General features: G+C 56.8%; 1 protein-coding gene across 1 annotated transcript in view; it reads right to left on the bottom strand.

The window, feature by feature from the left end:
• Positions 1–24,600, bottom strand: part of PPME1 (protein phosphatase methylesterase 1) — a 52,190-nt gene that overhangs the window by 8,293 nt on the left and 19,297 nt on the right. The window lies entirely within an intron of this gene.

Here is a 24,600-nt window from a genome sequence, read left to right as displayed (position 1 = left end):
CATCCATCATGCTCCACTACACATCAGCCTCCATTATGGCATCCTGCTCCTCCATCCACCATGCTCCACTACACATCCGCCTCCATTATGGCATCCTGCACCCCTGTGCCTCCATCCATCATGCTCCACTACACATCAGCCTCCATTATGGCATCCTGCTCCTCCATCCACCATGCTCCACTACACATCCGCCTACATTATGGCATCCTGCTCCCCTGTGCCTCCATCCACCATGCTCCACTACACATCCGCCTACATTATGGCATCCTGCACCCCTGTGCTTCCATCCACCATGCTCCACTACACATCCGCCTCCATTATGGCATCCTGCACCCCTGTGCCTCCATCCATCATGCTCCACTACACATCAGCCTCCATTATGGCATCCTGCTCCCCTGTGCCTCCATCCACCATCCTCCACTACACATCCGCCTCCATTATGGCATACTGCACCCCTGTGCCTCCATCCATCATGCTCCACTACACATCAGCCTCCATTATGGCATCCTGCACCCCTGTGCCTCCATCCACCATGCTCCACTACACATCCGCCTACATTATGGCATCCTGTGCCTCCATCCACCATCCTCCACTACACATCCACCTCCATTATGGCATCCTGCTCCCCTGTGCCTCCATCCACCATGCTCCACTACACATCCGCCTCCATTATGGCATCCTGCACCCCTGTGCCTCCATCCATCATGCTCCACTACACATCAGCCTCCATTATGGCATCCTGCACCCCTGTGCCTCCATCCACCATGCTCCACTACACATCCGCCTCCATTATGGCATCCTGCACCCCTGTGCCTCCATCCATCATGCTCCACTACACATCAGCCTCCATTATGGCATCCTGCACCCCTGTGCCTCCATCCACCATGCTCCACTACACATCCGCCTCCATTATGGCATCCTGCACCCCTGTGCCTCCATCCATCATGCTCCACTACACATCAGCCTCCATTATGGCATCCTGCACCCCTGTGCCTCCATCCATCATGCTCCACTACACATCCGCCTCCATTATGGCATCCTGCACCCCTGTGCCTCCATCCACCATGCTCCACTACACATCAGCCTCCATTATGGCATCCTGCACCCCTGTGCCTCCATCCACCATGCTCCACTACACATCAGCCTCCATTATGGCATCCTGTACCCCTGTGCCTCCATCCACCATGCTCCACTACACATCCGCCTCCATTATGGCATCCTGCTCCCCTGTGCCTCCATCCACCATGCTCCACTACACATCCGCCTCCATTATGGCATCCTGCTCCCCTGTGCCTCCATCCACCATCCTCCACTACACATCCGCCTCCATTATGGCATCCTGCACCCCTGTGTCTCCATCCACCATGCTCCACTACACATCCGCCTCCATTATGGCATCCTGCACCCCTGTGCCTCCATCCATCATGCTCCACTACACATCCGCCTCCATTATGGCATCCTGCACCCCTGTGCCTCCATCCACCATGCTCCACTACACATCCGCCTCCATTATGGCATCCTGCACCCCTGTGCCTCCATCCATCATGCTCCACTACACATCCGCCTCCATTATGGCATCCTGCACCCCTGTGCCTCCATCCACCATGCTCCACTACACATCAGCCTCCATTATGGCATCCTGCACCCCTGTGCCTCCATCCACCATGCTCCACTACACATCAGCCTCCATTATGGCATCCTGTACCCCTGTGCCTCCATCCACCATGCTCCACTACACATCCGCCTCCATTATGGCATCCTGCTCCCCTGTGCCTCCATCCACCATCCTCCACTACACATCCGCCTCCATTATGGCATCCTGCTCCCCTGTGCCTCCATCCACCATGCTCCACTACACATCCGCCTCCATTATGGCATCCTGCACCCCTGTGCCTCCATCCACCATGCTCCAATACACATCCGCCTCCATTATGGCATCCTGCACCCCTGTGCCTCCATCCACCATGCTCCACTACACATCCGCCTCCATTATGGCATCCTGCACCCCTGTGCCTCCATCCACCATGCTCCACTACACATCCGCCTCCATTATGGCATCCTGCACCCCTGTGCCTCCATCCACCATGCTCCACTACACATCCGCCTCCATTATGGCATCCTGCACCCCTGTGCCTCCATCCACCATGCTCCACTACACATCAGCCTCCATTATGGCATCCTGCTCCCCTGTGCCTCCATCCACCATGCTCCACTACACATCCGCCTCCATTATGGCATCCTGCACCCCTGTGTCTCCATCCACCATCCTCCACTACACATCCGCCTCCATTATGGCATCCTGCTCCCCTGTGCCTCCATCCACCATGCTCCACTACACATCCGCCTCCATTATGGCATCCTGCACCCCTGTGCCTCCATCCACCATGCTCCACTACACATCAGCCTCCATTATGGCATCCTGCACCCCTGTGCCTCCATCCATCATGCTCCACTACACATCAGCCTCCATTATGGCATCCTGCACCCCTGTGCCTCCATCCACCACGCTCCACTACACATCCGCCTCCATTATGGCATCCTGCTCCCCCTGTGCCTCCATCCACCATCCTCCACTACACATCAGCCTCCATTATGGCATCCTGCACCCCTGTGCCTCCATCCACCATGCTCCACTACACATCTGCCTCCATTATGGCATCCTGCACCCCTGTGCCTCCATCCACCATCCTCCACTACACATCAGCCTCCATTATGGCATCCTGCACCCCTGTGCCTCCATCCACCATGCTCCACTACACATCAGCCTCCATTATGGTATCCTGCTCCCCTGTGCCTCCATCCACCATGCTCCACTACACATCAGCCTCCATTATGGCATCCTGCACCCCTGTGCCTCCATCCACCATGCTCCACTACACATCCGCCTCCATTATGGCATCCTGTACCCCTGTGCCTCCATCCACCATGCTCCACTACACATCAGCCCCCATTATGGCATCCTGCTCCCCTGGGCCTCCATCCACCATCCTCCACTACACATCCGCCTCCATTATGGCATCCTGCACCCCTGTGCCTCCATCCACCACGCTCCACTACACATCAGCCCCCATTATGGCATCCTGCTCCCCTGGGCCTCCATCCACCATCCTCCACTACACATCCGCCTCCATTATGGCATCCTGCTCCCCTGTGCCTCCATCCACCATGCTCCACTACACATCCGCCTCCATTATGGCATCCTGCACATCCATCCACCATGCTCCACTACACATCAGCCTCCATTATGGCATCCTGCACCCCTGTGCCTCCATCCACCATGCTCCACTACACATCAGCCTCCATTATGGCATCCTGCACCCCTGTGTCTCCATCCACCATGCTCCACTACACATCCGCCTCCATTATGGCATCCTGCTCCCCTGTGCCTCCATCCACCATGCTCCACTACACATCCGCCTCCATTATGGCATCCTGCACCCCTGTGCCTCCATCCACCATCCTCCACTACACATCAGCCTCCATTATGGCATCCTGCACCCCTGTGTCTCCATCCACCACGCTCCACTACACATCCACCTCCATTATGGCATCCTGCACCCCTGTGCCTCCATCCACCATGCTCCACTACACATCCGCCTCCATTATGGCATCCTGCACCCCTGTGCCTCCATCCACCATGCTCCACTACACATCAGCCTCCATTATGGCATCCTGCACCCCTGTGCCTCCATCCACCATGCTCCACTACACATCCACCTCCATTATGGCATCCTGCACCCCTGTGCCTCCATCCACCATGCTCCACTACACATCCGCCTCCATTATGGCATCCTGTACCCCTGTGCCTCCATCCACCATGCTCCACTACACATCCGCCTCCATTATGGCATCCTGCACATCCATCCACCATGCTCCACTACACATCAGCCTCCATTATGGCATCCTGCACATCCATCCACCATGCTCCACTACACATCCGCCTCCATTATGGCATCCTGCTCCTCCATCCACCATGCTCCACTACACATCCGCCTCCATTATGGCATCCTGCTCCCCTGTGCCTCCATCCACCATGCTCCACTACACATCAGCCTCCATTATGGCATCCTGCACATCCATCCACCATGCTCCACTACACATCAGCCTCCATTATGGCATCCTGCACCCCTGTGCCTCCATCCACCATGCTCCACTACACATCCGCCTCCATTATGGCATCCTGCTCCCCTGTGCCTCCATCCACCATGCTCCACTACACATCAGCCTCCATTATGGCATCCTGCACCCCTGTGTCTCCATGCACCATCCTCCACTACACATCCGCCTCCATTATGGCATCCTGCTCCCCTGTGCCTCCATCCACCATGCTCCACTACACATCCGCCTCCATTATGGCATCCTGCACCCCTGTGTCTCCATCCACCATCCTCCACTACACATCCGCCTCCATTATGGCATCCTGCACCCCTGTGTCTCCATGCACCATCCTCCACTACACATCCGCCTCCATTATGGCATCCTGCTCCCCTGTGCCTCCATCCACCATGCTCCACTACACATCCGCCTCCATTATGGCATCCTGCTCCCCTGTGTCTCCATCCACCATCCTCCACTACACATCCGCCTCCATTATGGCATCCTGCACCCCTGTGCCTCCATCCACCATCCTCCACTACACATCAGCCTCCATTATGGCATCCTGCACATCCATCCACCATGCTCCACTACACATCCGCCTCCATTATGGCATCCTGCTCCCCTGTGCCTCCATCCACCATGCTCCACTACACATCCGCCTCCATTATGGCATCCTGCTCCCCTGTGTCTCCATCCACCATCCTCCACTACACATCAGCCTCCATTATGGCATCCTGCTCCCCTGTGTCTCCATCCACCATCCTCCACTACACATCCGCCTCCATTATGGCATCCTGCTCCCCTGTGTCTCCATCCACAACGCTCCACTACACATCCGCCTCCATTAGGGCATCCTGCTCCCCTGTGCCTCCATCCACCATGCTCCACTACACATCAACCTCCATTATGGCATCCTGCACCCCTGTGTCTCCATCCACCACGCTCCACTACACATCCGCCTCCATTATGGCATCCTGCACCCCTGTGCCTCCATCCACCATGCTCCACTACACATCAACCTCCATTATGGCATCCTGCACCCCTGTGCCTCCATCCACCATCCTCCACTACACATCAGCCTCCATTATGGCATCCTGCTCCCCTGTGCCTCCATCCACCATGCTCCACTACACATCAACCTCCATTATGGCATCCTGCTCCCCTGTGCCTCCATCCACCATGCTCCACTACACATCCGCCTCCATTATGGCATCCTGCTCCCCTGTGCCTCCATCCACCATGCTCCACTACACATCCACCTCCATTATGGCATCCTGCACCCCTGTGTCTCCATCCACCACGCTCCACTACACATCCGCCTCCATTATGGCATCCTGCTCCCCTGTGTCTCCATCCACCATGGTCCACTACACATCCGCCTCCATTATGGCATCCTGCACCCCTGTGCCTCCATCCACCATGCTCCACTACACATCCGCCTCCATTATGGCATCCTGCACCCCTGTGCCTCCATCCACCATGCTCCACTACACATCCACCTCCATTATGGCATCCTGCACCCCTGTGCCTCCATCCACCATGCTCCACTACACATCAGCCTCCATTATGGCATCCTGCACCCCTGTGCCTCCATCCACCATCCTCCACTACACATCCGCCTCAATTATGGCATCCTGCACCCCTGTGCCTCCATCCACCATGGTCCACTACACATCCGCCTCCATTATGGCATCCTGCTCCCCTGTGTCTCCATCCACCATGGTCCACTACACATCCGCCTCCATTATGGCATCCTGCACCCCTGTGCCTCCATCCACCATGCTCCACTACACATCCGCCTCCATTATGGCATCCTGCTCCCCTGTGCCTTCATCCACCATGCTCCACTACACATCCGCCTCCATTATGGCATCCTGCTCCCCTGTGCCTCCATCCACCATCCTCCACTACACATCCGCCTCCATTATGGCATCCTGCACCCCTGTGCCTCCATCCACCATGCTCCACTACACATCCGCCTCCATTATGGCATCCTGCACCCCTGTGTCTCCATCCACCATCCTCCACTACACATCCGCCTCCATTATGGCATCCTGCACCCCTGTGCCTCCATCCATCATGCTCCACTACACATCAGCCTCCATTATGGCATCCTGCACCCCTGTGCCTCCATCCACCATGCTCCACTACACATCCGCCTACATTATGGCATCCTGTGCCTCCATCCACCATCCTCCACTACACATCCACCTCCATTATGGCATCCTGCTCCCCTGTGCCTCCATCCACCATGCTCCACTACACATCCGCCTCCATTATGGCATCCTGCACCCCTGTGCCTCCATCCATCATGCTCCACTACACATCAGCCTCCATTATGGCATCCTGCACCCCTGTGCCTCCATCCACCATGCTCCACTACACATCCGCCTCCATTATGGCATCCTGCACCCCTGTGCCTCCATCCATCATGCTCCACTACACATCAGCCTCCATTATGGCATCCTGCACCCCTGTGCCTCCATCCACCATGCTCCACTACACATCCGCCTCCATTATGGCATCCTGCACCCCTGTGCCTCCATCCATCATGCTCCACTACACATCAGCCTCCATTATGGCATCCTGCACCCCTGTGCCTCCATCCATCATGCTCCACTACACATCCGCCTCCATTATGGCATCCTGCACCCCTGTGCCTCCATCCACCATGCTCCACTACACATCAGCCTCCATTATGGCATCCTGCACCCCTGTGCCTCCATCCACCATGCTCCACTACACATCAGCCTCCATTATGGCATCCTGTACCCCTGTGCCTCCATCCACCATGCTCCACTACACATCCGCCTCCATTATGGCATCCTGCTCCCCTGTGCCTCCATCCACCATCCTCCACTACACATCCGCCTCCATTATGGCATCCTGCACCCCTGTGTCTCCATCCACCATGCTCCACTACACATCCGCCTCCATTATGGCATCCTGCACCCCTGTGCCTCCATCCATCATGCTCCACTACACATCCGCCTCCATTATGGCATCCTGCACCCCTGTGCCTCCATCCACCATGCTCCACTACACATCCGCCTCCATTATGGCATCCTGCACCCCTGTGCCTCCATCCATCATGCTCCACTACACATCCGCCTCCATTATGGCATCCTGCACCCCTGTGCCTCCATCCACCATGCTCCACTACACATCAGCCTCCATTATGGCATCCTGCACCCCTGTGCCTCCATCCACCATGCTCCACTACACATCAGCCTCCATTATGGCATCCTGTACCCCTGTGCCTCCATCCACCATGCTCCACTACACATCCGCCTCCATTATGGCATCCTGCTCCCCTGTGCCTCCATCCACCATCCTCCACTACACATCCGCCTCCATTATGGCATCCTGCTCCCCTGTGCCTCCATCCACCATGCTCCACTACACATCCGCCTCCATTATGGCATCCTGCACCCCTGTGCCTCCATCCACCATGCTCCAATACACATCCGCCTCCATTATGGCATCCTGCACCCCTGTGCCTCCATCCACCATGCTCCACTACACATCCGCCTCCATTATGGCATCCTGCACCCCTGTGCCTCCATCCACCATGCTCCACTACACATCCGCCTCCATTATGGCATCCTGCACCCCTGTGCCTCCATCCACCATGCTCCACTACACATCCGCCTCCATTATGGCATCCTGCACCCCTGTGCCTCCATCCACCATGCTCCACTACACATCAGCCTCCATTATGGCATCCTGCTCCCCTGTGCCTCCATCCACCATGCTCCACTACACATCCGCCTCCATTATGGCATCCTGCACCCCTGTGTCTCCATCCACCATCCTCCACTACACATCCGCCTCCATTATGGCATCCTGCTCCCCTGTGCCTCCATCCACCATGCTCCACTACACATCCGCCTCCATTATGGCATCCTGCACCCCTGTGCCTCCATCCACCATGCTCCACTACACATCAGCCTCCATTATGGCATCCTGCACCCCTGTGCCTCCATCCATCATGCTCCACTACACATCAGCCTCCATTATGGCATCCTGCACCCCTGTGCCTCCATCCACCACGCTCCACTACACATCCGCCTCCATTATGGCATCCTGCTCCCCCTGTGCCTCCATCCACCATCCTCCACTACACATCAGCCTCCATTATGGCATCCTGCACCCCTGTGCCTCCATCCACCATGCTCCACTACACATCTGCCTCCATTATGGCATCCTGCACCCCTGTGCCTCCATCCACCATCCTCCACTACACATCAGCCTCCATTATGGCATCCTGCACCCCTGTGCCTCCATCCACCATGCTCCACTACACATCAGCCTCCATTATGGTATCCTGCTCCCCTGTGCCTCCATCCACCATGCTCCACTACACATCAGCCTCCATTATGGCATCCTGCACCCCTGTGCCTCCATCCACCATGCTCCACTACACATCCGCCTCCATTATGGCATCCTGTACCCCTGTGCCTCCATCCACCATGCTCCACTACACATCAGCCCCCATTATGGCATCCTGCTCCCCTGGGCCTCCATCCACCATCCTCCACTACACATCCGCCTCCATTATGGCATCCTGCACCCCTGTGCCTCCATCCACCACGCTCCACTACACATCAGCCCCCATTATGGCATCCTGCTCCCCTGGGCCTCCATCCACCATCCTCCACTACACATCCGCCTCCATTATGGCATCCTGCTCCCCTGTGCCTCCATCCACCATGCTCCACTACACATCCGCCTCCATTATGGCATCCTGCACATCCATCCACCATGCTCCACTACACATCAGCCTCCATTATGGCATCCTGCACCCCTGTGCCTCCATCCACCATGCTCCACTACACATCAGCCTCCATTATGGCATCCTGCACCCCTGTGTCTCCATCCACCATGCTCCACTACACATCCGCCTCCATTATGGCATCCTGCTCCCCTGTGCCTCCATCCACCATGCTCCACTACACATCCGCCTCCATTATGGCATCCTGCACCCCTGTGCCTCCATCCACCATCCTCCACTACACATCAGCCTCCATTATGGCATCCTGCACCCCTGTGTCTCCATCCACCACGCTCCACTACACATCCACCTCCATTATGGCATCCTGCACCCCTGTGCCTCCATCCACCATGCTCCACTACACATCCGCCTCCATTATGGCATCCTGCACCCCTGTGCCTCCATCCACCATGCTCCACTACACATCAGCCTCCATTATGGCATCCTGCACCCCTGTGCCTCCATCCACCATGCTCCACTACACATCCACCTCCATTATGGCATCCTGCACCCCTGTGCCTCCATCCACCATGCTCCACTACACATCCGCCTCCATTATGGCATCCTGTACCCCTGTGCCTCCATCCACCATGCTCCACTACACATCCGCCTCCATTATGGCATCCTGCACATCCATCCACCATGCTCCACTACACATCAGCCTCCATTATGGCATCCTGCACATCCATCCACCATGCTCCACTACACATCCGCCTCCATTATGGCATCCTGCTCCTCCATCCACCATGCTCCACTACACATCCGCCTCCATTATGGCATCCTGCTCCCCTGTGCCTCCATCCACCATGCTCCACTACACATCAGCCTCCATTATGGCATCCTGCACATCCATCCACCATGCTCCACTACACATCAGCCTCCATTATGGCATCCTGCACCCCTGTGCCTCCATCCACCATGCTCCACTACACATCCGCCTCCATTATGGCATCCTGCTCCCCTGTGCCTCCATCCACCATGCTCCACTACACATCAGCCTCCATTATGGCATCCTGCACCCCTGTGTCTCCATGCACCATCCTCCACTACACATCCGCCTCCATTATGGCATCCTGCTCCCCTGTGCCTCCATCCACCATGCTCCACTACACATCCGCCTCCATTATGGCATCCTGCACCCCTGTGTCTCCATCCACCATCCTCCACTACACATCCGCCTCCATTATGGCATCCTGCACCCCTGTGTCTCCATGCACCATCCTCCACTACACATCCGCCTCCATTATGGCATCCTGCTCCCCTGTGCCTCCATCCACCATGCTCCACTACACATCCGCCTCCATTATGGCATCCTGCTCCCCTGTGTCTCCATCCACCATCCTCCACTACACATCCGCCTCCATTATGGCATCCTGCACCCCTGTGCCTCCATCCACCATCCTCCACTACACATCAGCCTCCATTATGGCATCCTGCACATCCATCCACCATGCTCCACTACACATCCGCCTCCATTATGGCATCCTGCTCCCCTGTGCCTCCATCCACCATGCTCCACTACACATCCGCCTCCATTATGGCATCCTGCTCCCCTGTGTCTCCATCCACCATCCTCCACTACACATCAGCCTCCATTATGGCATCCTGCTCCCCTGTGTCTCCATCCACCATCCTCCACTACACATCCGCCTCCATTATGGCATCCTGCTCCCCTGTGTCTCCATCCACAACGCTCCACTACACATCCGCCTCCATTAGGGCATCCTGCTCCCCTGTGCCTCCATCCACCATGCTCCACTACACATCAACCTCCATTATGGCATCCTGCACCCCTGTGTCTCCATCCACCACGCTCCACTACACATCCGCCTCCATTATGGCATCCTGCACCCCTGTGCCTCCATCCACCATGCTCCACTACACATCAACCTCCATTATGGCATCCTGCACCCCTGTGCCTCCATCCACCATCCTCCACTACACATCAGCCTCCATTATGGCATCCTGCTCCCCTGTGCCTCCATCCACCATGCTCCACTACACATCAACCTCCATTATGGCATCCTGCTCCCCTGTGCCTCCATCCACCATGCTCCACTACACATCCGCCTCCATTATGGCATCCTGCTCCCCTGTGCCTCCATCCACCATGCTCCACTACACATCCACCTCCATTATGGCATCCTGCACCCCTGTGTCTCCATCCACCACGCTCCACTACACATCCGCCTCCATTATGGCATCCTGCTCCCCTGTGTCTCCATCCACCATGGTCCACTACACATCCGCCTCCATTATGGCATCCTGCACCCCTGTGCCTCCATCCACCATGCTCCACTACACATCCGCCTCCATTATGGCATCCTGCACCCCTGTGCCTCCATCCACCATGCTCCACTACACATCCACCTCCATTATGGCATCCTGCACCCCTGTGCCTCCATCCACCATGCTCCACTACACATCAGCCTCCATTATGGCATCCTGCACCCCTGTGCCTCCATCCACCATCCTCCACTACACATCCGCCTCAATTATGGCATCCTGCACCCCTGTGCCTCCATCCACCATGGTCCACTACACATCCGCCTCCATTATGGCATCCTGCTCCCCTGTGTCTCCATCCACCATGGTCCACTACACATCCGCCTCCATTATGGCATCCTGCACCCCTGTGCCTCCATCCACCATGCTCCACTACACATCCGCCTCCATTATGGCATCCTGCTCCCCTGTGCCTTCATCCACCATGCTCCACTACACATCCGCCTCCATTATGGCATCCTGCTCCCCTGTGCCTCCATCCACCATCCTCCACTACACATCCGCCTCCATTATGGCATCCTGCACCCCTGTGCCTCCATCCACCATGCTCCACTACACATCCGCCTCCATTATGGCATCCTGCTCCCCTGTGCCTCCATCCACCATGCTCCACTACACATCCGCCTGCATTATGGCATCCTGCACCCCTGTGCCTCCATCCACCATCCTCCACTACACATCCGCCTCCATTATGGCATCCTGCACCCCTGTGCCTCCATCCACCATGCTCCACTACACATCCGCCTGCATTATGGCATCCTGTACCCCTGTGCCTCCATCCACCATCCTCCACTACACATCCGCCTCCATTATGGCATCCTGCACCCCTGTGCCTCCATCCACCATGCTCCACTACACATCAGCCTCCATTATGGCATCCTGCTCCCCTGTGCCTCCATCCACCATGCTCCACTACACATCCGCCTCCATTATGGCATCCTGCACCCCTGTGCCTCCATCCACCATGCTCCACTACACATCAGCCTCCATTATGGCATCCTGCACCCCTGTTCCTCCATCCACCATGCTCCACTACACATCCGCCTCCATTATGGCATCCTGCACCCCTGTTCCTCCATCCACCATGCTCCACTACACATCCGCCTCCATTATGGCATCCTGCTCCCCTGTGTCTCCATCCACCATGCTCCACTACACATCCGCCTCCATTATGGCATCCTGCTCCCCTGTGCCTCCATCCACCATGCTCCACTACACATCCGCCTCCATTATGGCATCCTGTACCCCTGTGCCTCCATCCACCATGCTCCACCACACATCCGCCTCCATTATGGCATCCTGCACCCCTGTGCCTCCATCCACCATCCTCCACTACACATCAGCCTCCATTATGGCATCCTGCACCCCTGTGCCTCCATCCACCATGCTCCACTACACATCCGCCTCCATTATGGCATCCTGCACCCCTGTGCCTCCATCCACCATGCTCCACTACACATCCGCCTGCATTATGGCATCCTGCACCCCTGTGCCTCCATCCACCATGCTCCACTACACATCAGCCTCCATTATGGCATCCTGCACCCCTGTGCCTCCATCCACCATGCTCCACTACACATCCGCCTCCATTATGGCATCCTGCACCCCTGTGCCTCCATCCACCATGCTCCACTACACATCCGCCTGCATTATGGCATCCTGTACCCCTGTGCCTCCATCCACCATGCTCCACTACACATCCGCCTCCATTATGGCATCCTGCACCCCTGTGCCTCCATCCACCATCCTCCACTACACATCCGCCTCCATTATGGCATCCTGTACCCCTGTGCCTCCATCCAGCATGCTCCACTACACATCCGCCTCCATTATGGCATCCTGCACCCCTGTGCCTCCATCCACCATCCTCCACTACACATCCGCCTCCATTATGGCATCCTGCTCCCCTGTGTCTCCATCCACCATGCTCCACTACACATCCGCCTCCATTATGGCATCCTGCACCCCTGTGCCTCCATCCACCATGCTCCACTACACATCCGCCTCCATTATGGCATCCTGCACCCCTGTGCCTCCATCCACCATCCTCCACTACACATCAGCCTCCATTATGGCATCCTGCACCCCTGTGCCTCCATCCACCATGCTCCACCACACATCCGCCTCCATTATGGCATCCTGCACCCCTGTGCCTCCATCCACCATCCTCCACTACACATCAGCCTCCATTATGGCATCCTGCACCCCTGTGCCTCCATCCACCATGCTCCACTACACATCCGCCTCCATTATGGCATCCTGCACCCCTGTGCCTCCATCCACCATGCTCCACTACACATCCGCCTGCATTATGGCATCCTGCACCCCTGTGCCTCCATCCACCATGCTCCACTACACATCCGCCTCCATTATGGCATCCTGCACCCCTGTGCCTCCATCCACCATGCTCCACTACACATCAGCCTCCATTATGGAATCCTGCACCCCTGTGTCTCCATCCACCATGCTCCACTACACATCCGCCTCCATTATGGCATCCTGCTCCCCTGTGCCTCCATCCGCCATCCTCCACTACACCTCCGCCTCCATTATGGCATCCTGCTCCCCTGTGCCTCCATCCACCATGCTCCACTACACATCCGCCTCCATTATGGCATCCTGCTCCCCTGTGCCTCCATCCACCATGCTCCACTACACATCAGCCTCCATTATGGCATCCTGCACCCCTGTGTCTCCATCCACCATGCTCCACTACACATCAGCCTCCATTATGGCATCCTGCTCCCCTGTGCCTCCATCCACCATCCTCCACTACACCTCCGCCTCCATTATGGCATCCTGCTCCCCTGTGCCTCCATCCACCACGCTCCACTACACATCCGCCTCCATTATGGCATCCTGCACCCCTGTGCCTCCATCCACCACGCTCCACTACACATCCGCCTCCATTATGGCATCCTGCACCCCTGTGCCTCCATCCACCATTCTCCACTACACATCAGCCTCCATTATGGCATCCTGCACCCCTGTGCCTCCATCCACCATGCTCCACTACACATCCACCTCCATTATGGCATCCTGCACCCCTGTGCCTCCATCCACCATGCTCCACTACACATCAGCCTCCATTATGGCATCCTGCTCCCCTGTGTCTCCATCCACCATCCTCCACTACACATCCGCCTCCATTATGGCATCCTGCACCCCTGTGCCTCCATCCACCATGCTCCACTACACATCAGCCTCCATTATGGCATCCTGCACCCCTGTGCCTCCATCCACCATGCTCCACTACACATCCGCCTGCATTATGGCATCCTGTACCCCTGTGCCTCCATCCACCATCCTCCACTACACATCCGCCTCCATTATGGCATCCTGCACCCCTGTGCCTCCATCCACCACGCTCCACTACACATCCGCCTCCATTATGGCATCCTGCTCCCCTGTGCCTCCATCCACCATCCTCCACTACACATCAGCCTCCATTATGGCATCCTGCTCCCCTGTGCCTCCACCCATCATCCTCCACTACACATCAGCCTCCATTATGGCATCCTGCTCCCCTGTGCCTCCATCCATCATCCTCCACTACACATCAGCCTCCATTATGGCATCCTGCTCCCCTGTGCCTCCATCCACCATCCTCCACTACACATCCGCCTCCATTATGGCATCCTGCTCCCCTGTGCCTCCATCCACCATGCTCCACTACACATCAGCCTCCATTATGGCATCCTGCACCCCTGTGCCTCCATCCACCATCCTCCACTACACATCAGCCTCCATTATGGCATCCTGCTCCCCTGTGTCTCCATCCACCATCCTCCACTACACATCCGCCTCCATTATGGCATCTTGCACCCCTGTGCCTCCATCCACCATGCTCCACTACACATCAGCCTACATTATGGCATCCTGTACCCCTGTGCCTCCATCCACCACGCTCCACTACACATCCGCCTCCATTATGGCATCCTGCTCCCCTGTTCCTCCATCCACCATGCTCCACTACACATCAGCCTCCATTATGGCATCCTGCTCCCCTGTGCCTCCATCCACCACTACACATCCACCTCCATTATGGCATCCTGTTCCTCCATCCACCATGCTCCACTACACATCCGCCTCCATTATGGCATCCTGCTCCCCTGTGCCTCCATCCACCATGCTCCACTACACATCCACCTCCATTATGGCATCCTGCACCCCTGTGCCTCCATCCACCATGCTCCACTACACATCCGCCTCCATTATGGCATCCTGCACCCCTGTGCCTCCATCCACCATGCTCCACTACACATCCGCCTCCATTATGGCATCCTGCACCCCTGTGCCTCCATCCACCATGCTCCACTACACATCCGCCACTACACATCCACCACTCCAATCCATCCTACACTCTGCTGCCCGACTAATCCACCTGTCCCCCCGCTATTCCCCAGCCTCTCCCCTGTGTCAAGCCCTTCACTGGCTTCCTATCGCCCAGAGACTCCAGTTCAAAACCCTCACACTGACATACAAAGCCATCCACAACCTGTCTCCTCCATACATCTGTGACATGGTCTCCCGGTACCTACCTACACGCGACCTCCGATCCTCCCAAGACCTCCTTCTCTACTCCTCTCTCATCTCTTCTTCCCATAACCGCATCCAAGACTTCTCCCGTGCTTCCCCCATACTCTGGAACTCTCTACCCCTACACATCAGACTTGCGCCTACCATAGAAACCTTCAAAAAGAACCTGAAGACTCATCTTTTCCGACAAGCCTACAGCCTGCAGTGATCCTCAACCTACTGAACAGCCGCACAGCCAGCTCTTCCCTCTCCTAGTGTATCCTCACCCATCCCCTGCAGACTGTGAGCCCTCGCGGGCAGGGTCCTCCCTCCTTATGTACTCGTGTGCCTTGTTATCTGCTCATGTTTAATGTATTTGTCTATATTTGCCCCGTATTCACATGTAAAGCGCCATGGAATAAATGGCGCTATAAAAATGTATAATTATAATAATAATTATGGCATCCTGCACCCCTGTGCCTCCATCCACCATCCTCCACTACACATCCGCCTCCATTATGGCATCCTGCACCCCTGTGCCTCCATCCACCACGCTCCACTACACATCCGCCTCAATTATGGCATCCTGCACCCGTGTGCCTCCATCCACCATACTCCACTAAACATCAGCCTCCATTATGGCATCCTGCACCCCTGTGCCTCCATCCACCATGCTCCACTACACATCCACCTCCATTATGGCATCCTGCTCCCCTGTGCCTCCATCCACCATGCTCCACTACACATCCACCTCCATTATAGCATCCTGCTCCCCTGTGCCTCCATCCACCATGCTCCACCACACATCAGCCTCCATTATGGCATCCTGCACCCCTGTGCCTCCATCCACCATGCTCCACTACACATCCACCTCCATTATAGCATCCTGCACCCCTGTGCCTCCATCCACCATGCTCCACCACACATCAGCCTCCATTATGGCATTCTGCTCCCCTGTGCCTCCATCCACCATGCTCCACTACACATCCACCTCCATTATAGCATCCTGCACCCCTGTGCCTCCATCCACCATGCTCCACTACACATCAGCCTCCATTATGGCATCCTGCTCCCCTGTGTCTCCATCCACCATGCTCCACCACACATCAGCCTCCATTATGGCATCCTGCTCCCCTGTGCCTCCATCCACCATGCTCCACTACACATCCGCCTCCATTATGGCATCCTGCTCCCCTGTGCCTCCATCCACCATGCTCCACTACACATCAGCCTCCATTATCGCATCCTGCACCCCTGTGCCTCCATCCACCATGCTCCACTACACATCAGCCTCCATTATGGCATCCTGCACCCCTGTGCCTCCATCCACCATGCTCCACTACACATCCGCCTCCATTATGGCATCCTGCTCCCCTGTGCCTCCATCCACCATGCTCCACTACACATCCGCCTCCATTATGGCATCCTGCACCCCTGTGCCTCCATCCACCATGCTCCACTACACATCAGCCTCCATTATGGCATCCTGCACCCCTGTGCCTCCATCCACCATGCTCCACTACACATCCACCTCCATTATGGCATCCTGCTCCCCTGTGCCTCCATCCACCATGCTCCACCACACATCAGCCTCCATTATGGCATCCTGCTCCCCTGTGCCTCCATCCACCATGCTCCACTACACATCCGCCTCCATTATGGCATCCTGCACCCCTGTGCCTCCATCCACCATGCTCCACTACACATCAGCCTCCATTATGGCATCCTGCACCCCTGTGCCTCCATCCACCATGCTCCACTACACATCCACCTCCATTATGGCATCCTGCTCCCCTGTGCCTTCATCCACCATGCTCCACCACACATCCGCCTCCATTATGGCATCCTGCACCCCTGTGTCTCCATCCACCATGCTCCACTACACATCCGCCTCCATTATGGCATCCTGCTCCCCTGTGTCTCCATCCACCACGCTCCACTACACATCCGCCTCCATTATGGCATCCTGCACCCCTGTGTCTCCATCCACCATCCTCCACTACACATCCGCCTCCATTATGGCATCCTGCTCCCCTGTGCCTCCATCCACCATCCTCCACTACACATCAGCCTCCATAATGGCATCCTGCACCCCTGTGCCTTCATCCACCATGCTCCACTACACATCCGCCTCCATTATGGCATCCTGCACCCCTGTGCCTCCATCCACCATGCTCCACTACACATCCACCTCCATTATGGTATCCTGCACCCCTGTGCCTCCATCCACCATGCTCCACTACACATCAGCCTCCATTATGGCATCCTGCACCCCTGTGTCTCCATCCACCATGCTCCACTACACATCCGCCTCCATTATGGCATCCTGCTCCCCTGTGCCTCCATCCACCATCCTCCACTACACATCAGCCTCCATAATGGCATCCTGCACCCCTGTGCCTTCATCCACCATGCTCCACTACACATCCGCCTCCATTATGGCATCCTGCACCCCTGTGCCTCCATCCACCATGCTCCACTACACATCCACCTCCATTATGGTATCCTGCACCCCTGTGCCTCCATCCACCATGCTCCACTACACATCAGCCTCCATTATGGCATCCTGCACCCCTGTGCCTCCATCCACCATGCTCCACTACACATCCACCTCCATTATGGCATCCTGCTCCCCTGTGCCTCCATCCACCATGCTCCACTACACATCCACCTCCATTATGGCATCCTGCTCCCCTGTGCCTCCATCCACCATGCTCCACTACACATCCGCCTCCATTATGGCATCCTGCTCCCCTGTGTCTCCATCCACCACGCTCCACTACACATCCGCCTCCATTATGGCATCCTGCACCCCTGTGTCTCCATCCACCATCCTCCACTACACATCCGCCTCCATTATGGCATCCTGCTCCCCTGTGCCTCCATCCACCATGCTCCACTACACATCCACCTCCATTATGGCATCCTGCTCCCCTGTGCCTCCATCCACCATCCTCCACTACACATCAGCCTCCATAATGGCATCCTGCACCCCTGTGCCTTCATCCACCATGCTCCACTACACATCCGCCTCCATTATGGCATCCTGCACCCCTGTGCCTCCATCCACCATGCTCCACTACACATCAGCCTCCATTATGGCATCCTGCACCCCTGTGCCTCCATCCACCATGCTCCACTACACATCCACCTCCATTATGGCATCCTGCTCCCCTGTGTCTCCATCCACCACGCTCCACTACACATCCACCTCCATTATGGCATCCTGCTCCCCTGTGCCTCCATCCACCATGCTCCACTACACATCCACCTCCATTATGGCATCCTGCTCCCCTGTGCCTCCATCCACCATCCTCCACTACACATCAGCCTCCATAATGGCATCCTGCACCCCTGTGCCTTCATCCACCATGCTCCACTACACATCCGCCTCCATTATGGCATCCTGCACCCCTGTGCCTCCATCCACCATGCTCCACTACACATCAGCCTCCATTATGGCATCCTGCACCCCTGTGCCTCCATCCACCATGCTCCACTACACATCCACCTCCATTATGGCATCCTGCTCCCCTGTGTCTCCATCCACCACGCTCCACTACACATCCACCTCCATTATGGCATCCTGCTCCCCTGTGTCTCCATCCACCACGCTCCACTACACATCCACCTCCATTATGGCATCCTGCTCCCCTGTGTCTCCATCCACCACGCTCCACTACACATCAGCCTCCATAATGGCATCCTGCTCCCCTGTGCCTCCATCCACCATGCTCCACTACACATCCACCTCCATTATGGCATCCTGCTCCCCTGTGCCTCCATCCACCATGCTCCACTACACATCCGCCTCCATTATGGCATCCTGCACCCCTGTGCCTCCATCCACCATGCTCCACTACACATCCGCCTCCATTATGGCATCCTGCTCCCCTGTGCCTCCATCCACCATGCTCCACTACACATCCACCTCCATTATGGCATCCTGCTCCCCTGTGCCTCCATCCACCATGCTCCACTACACATCCACCTCCATTATGGCATCCTGCTCCCCTGTGCCTCCATCCACCATGCTCCACTACACATCCGCCTCCATTATGGCATCCTGCTCCCCTGTGTCTCCATCCACCACGCTCCACTACACATCCGCCTCAATTATGGCATCCTGCACCCGTGTGCCTCCATCCACCATACTCCACTAAACATCAGCCTCCATTATGGCATCCTGCACCCCTGTGCCTCCATCCACCATGCTCCACTACACATCCACCTCCATTATGGCATCCTGCTCCCCTGTGCCTCCATCCACCATGCTCCACCACACATCAGCCTCCATTATGGCATCCTGCTCCCCTGTGTCTCCATCCACCACGCTCCACTACACATCCGCCTACATTATGGCATCCTGCACCCCTGTGCCTCCATCCACCATGCTCCACTACACATCAGCCTCCATTATGGCATCCTGCACCCCTGTGCCTCCATCCACCATGCTCCACTACACATCCACCTCCATTATGGCATCCTGCACCCCTGTGCCTCCATCCACCATGCTCCACTACACATCAGCCTCCATTATGGCATCCTGCACCCCTGTGCCTCCATCCACCATGCTCCACTACACATCCGCCTCCATTATGGCATCCTGCACCCGTGTGCCTCCATCCACCATACTCCACTAAACATCAGCCTCCATTATGGCATCCTGCACCCCTGTGCCTCCATCCACCATGCTCCACTACACATCCACCTCCATTATGGCATCCTGCTCCCCTGTGCCTCCATCCACCATGCTCCACCACACATCAGCCTCCATTATGGCATCCTGCTCCCCTGTGCCTCCATCCACCATGCTCCACTACACATCCGCCTACATTATGGCATCCTGCACCCCTGTGCCTCCATCCACCATGCTCCACTACACATCAGCCTCCATTATGGCATCCTGCACCCCTGTGCCTCCATCCACCATGCTCCACTACACATCCACCTCCATTATGGCATCCTGCTCCCCTGTGCCTTCATCCACCACGCTCCACCACACATCCGCCTCCATTATGGCATCCTGCACCCCTGTGTCTCCATCCACCACGCTCCACTACACATCCGCCTCCATTATGGCATCCTGCACCCCTGTGTCTCCATCCACCATCCTCCACTACACATCCGCCTCCATTATGGCATCCTGCTCCCCTGTGCCTCCATCCACCATGCTCCACTACACATCCACCTCCATTATGGCATCCTGCTCCCCTGTGCCTCCATCCACCATCCTCCACTACACATCAGCCTCCATAATGGCATCCTGCACCCCTGTGCCTTCATCCACCATGCTCCACTACACATCCGCCTCCATTATGGCATCCTGCACCCCTGTGCCTCCATCCACCATGCTCCACTACACATCAGCCTCCATTATGGCATCCTGCACCCCTGTGCCTCCATCCACCATGCTCCACTACACATCCACCTCCATTATGGCATCCTGCACCCCTGTGCCTCCATCCACCATGCTCCACTACACATCAGCCTCCATTATGGCATCCTGCACCCCTGTGCCTCCATCCACCATGCTCCACTACACATCCACCTCCATTATGGCATCCTGCTCCCCTGTGCCTCCATCCACCATGCTCCACTACACATCCACCTCCATTATGGCATCCTGCTCCCCTGTGCCTCCATCCACCATGCTCCACTACACATCCGCCTCCATTATGGCATCCTGCTCCCCTGTGTCTCCATCCACCATGCTCCACTACACATCCGCCTCCATTATGGCATCCTGCTCCCCTGTGTCTCCATCCACCACGCTCCACTACACATCAGCCTCCATTATGGCATCCTGCACCCCTGTGCCTCCATCCACCATGCTCCACTACACATCAGCCTCCATTATGGCATCCTGCACCCCTGTGCCTCCATCCACCATGCTCCACTACACATCAGCCTCCATTATGGCATCCTGCACCCCTGTGCCTCCATCCACCATCCTCCACTACACATCCGCCTCCATTATGGCATCCTGCACCCCTGTGCCTCCATCCACCATCCTCCACTACACATCCGCCTCCATTATGGCATCCTGCTCCCCTGTGTCTCCATCCACCATGCTCCACTACACATCCACCTCCATTATGGCATCCTGCTCCCCTGTGCCTCCATCCACCATGCTCCACCACACATCCGCCTCCATTATGGCATCCTGCTCCCCTGTGCCTCCATCCACCATGCTCCACTACACATCAGCCTCCATTATCGCATCCTGCACCCCTGTGCCTCCATCCACCATGCTCCACTACACATCCGCCTCCATTATGGCATCCTGCACTCCTGTGTCTCCATGCACCATCCTCCACTACACATCCGCCTCCATTATGGCATCCTGCTCCCCTGTGTCTCCATCCACCATGCTCCACCACACATCCGCCTCCATTATGGCATCCTGCACCCCTGTGCCTCCATCCACCATGCTCCACTACACATCCGCCTCCATTATGGCATCCTGCACCCCTGTGCCTCCATCCACCATGCTCCACTACACATCAGCCTCCATTATGGCATCCTGCACCCCTGTGCCTCCATCCACCATGCTCCACTACACATCCGCCTCCATTATGGCATCCTGCACTCCTGTGTCTCCATGCACCATCCTCCACTACACATCCGCCTCCATTATGGCATCCTGCTCCCCTGTGCCTCCATCCACCATGCTCCACTACACATCCGCCTCCATTATGGCATCCTGCACCCCTGTGCCTCCATCCACCATGCTCCACTACACATCAGCCTCCATTATGGCATCCTGCACCCCTGTGCCTCCATCCACCATGCTCCACTACACATCCACCTCCATTATGGCATCCTGCTCCCCTGTGCCTCCATCCACCATGCTCCACTACACATCCACCTCCATTATGGCATCCTGCTCCCCTGTGCCTCCATCCACCATGCTCCACTACACATCCGCCTCCATTATGGCATCCTGCTCCCCTGTGTCTCCATCCACCACGCTCCACTACACATCAGCCTCCATTATGGCATCCTGCACCCCTGTGCCTCCATCCACCATGCTCCACTACACATCAGCCTCCATTATGGCATCCTGCACCCCTGTGCCTCCATCCACCATGCTCCACTACACATCAGCCTCCATTATGGCATCCTGCACCCCTGTGCCTCCATCCACCATCCTCCACTACACATCCGCCTCCATTATGGCATCCTGCACCCCTGTGCCTCCATCCATCATGCTCCACTACACATCAGCCTCCATTATGGCATCCTGCACCCCTGTGCCTCCATCCACCATGCTCCACTACACATCCACCTCCATTATGGCATCCTGCTCCCCTGTGCCTCCATCCATCATGCTCCACCACACATCCGCCTCCATTATGGCATCCTGCTCCCCTGTGCCTCCATCCACCATGCTCCACTACACATCCGCCTCCATTATGGCATCCTGCACCCCTGTGTCTCCATGCACCATCCTCCACTACACATCAGCCTCCATTGTGGCATCCTGCTCCCCTGTGCCTCCATCCACCATGCTCCACTACACATCCACCTCCATTATGGCATCCTGCACCCCTGTGCCTCCATCCACCATCCTCCACTACACATCCGCCTCCATTATGGCATCCTGCTCCCCTGTGCCTCCATCCACCATGCTCCACTACACATCCACCTCCATTATGGCATCCTGCACCCCTGTGCCTCCATCCACCATCCTCCACTACACATCCGCCTCCATTATGGCATCCTGCTCCCCTGTGCCTCCATCCACCATGCTCCACTACACATCCGCCTCCATTATGGCATCCTGCTCCCCTGTGTCTCCATCCACCATGCTCCACTACACATCCGCCTCCATTATGGCATCCTGCACCCCTGTGTCTCCATGCACCATCCTCCACTACACATCCGCCTCCATTATGGCATCCTGCTCCCCTGTGCCTCCATCCACCATGCTCCACTACACATCCGCCTCCATTATGGCATCCTGCACCCCTGTGTCTCTATCCACCATGCTCCACTACACATCCGCCTCCATTATGGCATCCTGCTCCCCTGTGCCTCCATCCACCATGCTCCACAACACATCCGCCTCCATTATGGCATCCTGCTCCCCTGTGTCTCCATCCACCATCCTCCACTACACATCCGCCTCCATTATGGCATCCTGCACCCCTGTGCCTCCATCCATCATGCTCCACTACACATCAGCCTCCATTATGGCATCCTGCACCCCTGTGCCTCCATCCATCATGCTCCACTACACATCCACCTCCATTATGGCATCCTGCTCCCCTGTGCCTCCATCCACCATGCTCCACTACACATCCGCCTCCATTATGGCATCCTGCTCCCCTGTGCCTCCATCCACCATGCTCCACTACACATCAGCCTCCATTATGGCATCCTGCTCCCCTGTGTCTCCATCCACCATCCTCCACTACACATCCGCCTCCATTATGGCATCCTGCACCCCTGTGCCTCCATCCACCACGCTCCACTACACATCCGCCTCCATTATGGCATCCTGCACCCCTGTGTCTCCATCCACCATGCTCCACTACACATCAGCCTCCATTATGGCATCCTGCACCCCTGTGCCTCCATCCACCACGCTCCACTACACATCCGCCTCCATTATGGCATCCTGCACCCCTGTGCCTCCACCCATCATGCTCCACTACACATCAGCCTCCATTATGGCATCCTGCACCCCTGTGCCTCCATCCACCACGCTCCACTACACATCCGCCTCCATTATGGCATCCTACACCCCTGTGTCTCCATCCACCACGCTCCACTACACATCCACCTCCATTATGGCATCCTGCACATCCATCCACCATGCTCCACTACACATCCGCCTCCATTATGGCATCCTGCTCCCCTGTGCCTCCATCCACCATCCTCCACTACACATCCACCTCCATTATGGCATCCTGCAC

Source organism: Ranitomeya imitator, chromosome 3 (genome assembly GCF_032444005.1).
Source record: "Ranitomeya imitator isolate aRanImi1 chromosome 3, aRanImi1.pri, whole genome shotgun sequence".
Taxonomy (NCBI): domain Eukaryota; kingdom Metazoa; phylum Chordata; class Amphibia; order Anura; family Dendrobatidae; genus Ranitomeya; species Ranitomeya imitator.
Note: the sequence above shows the minus strand (reverse complement) of the source record. Positions and strands in the feature narration are given on the sequence as shown.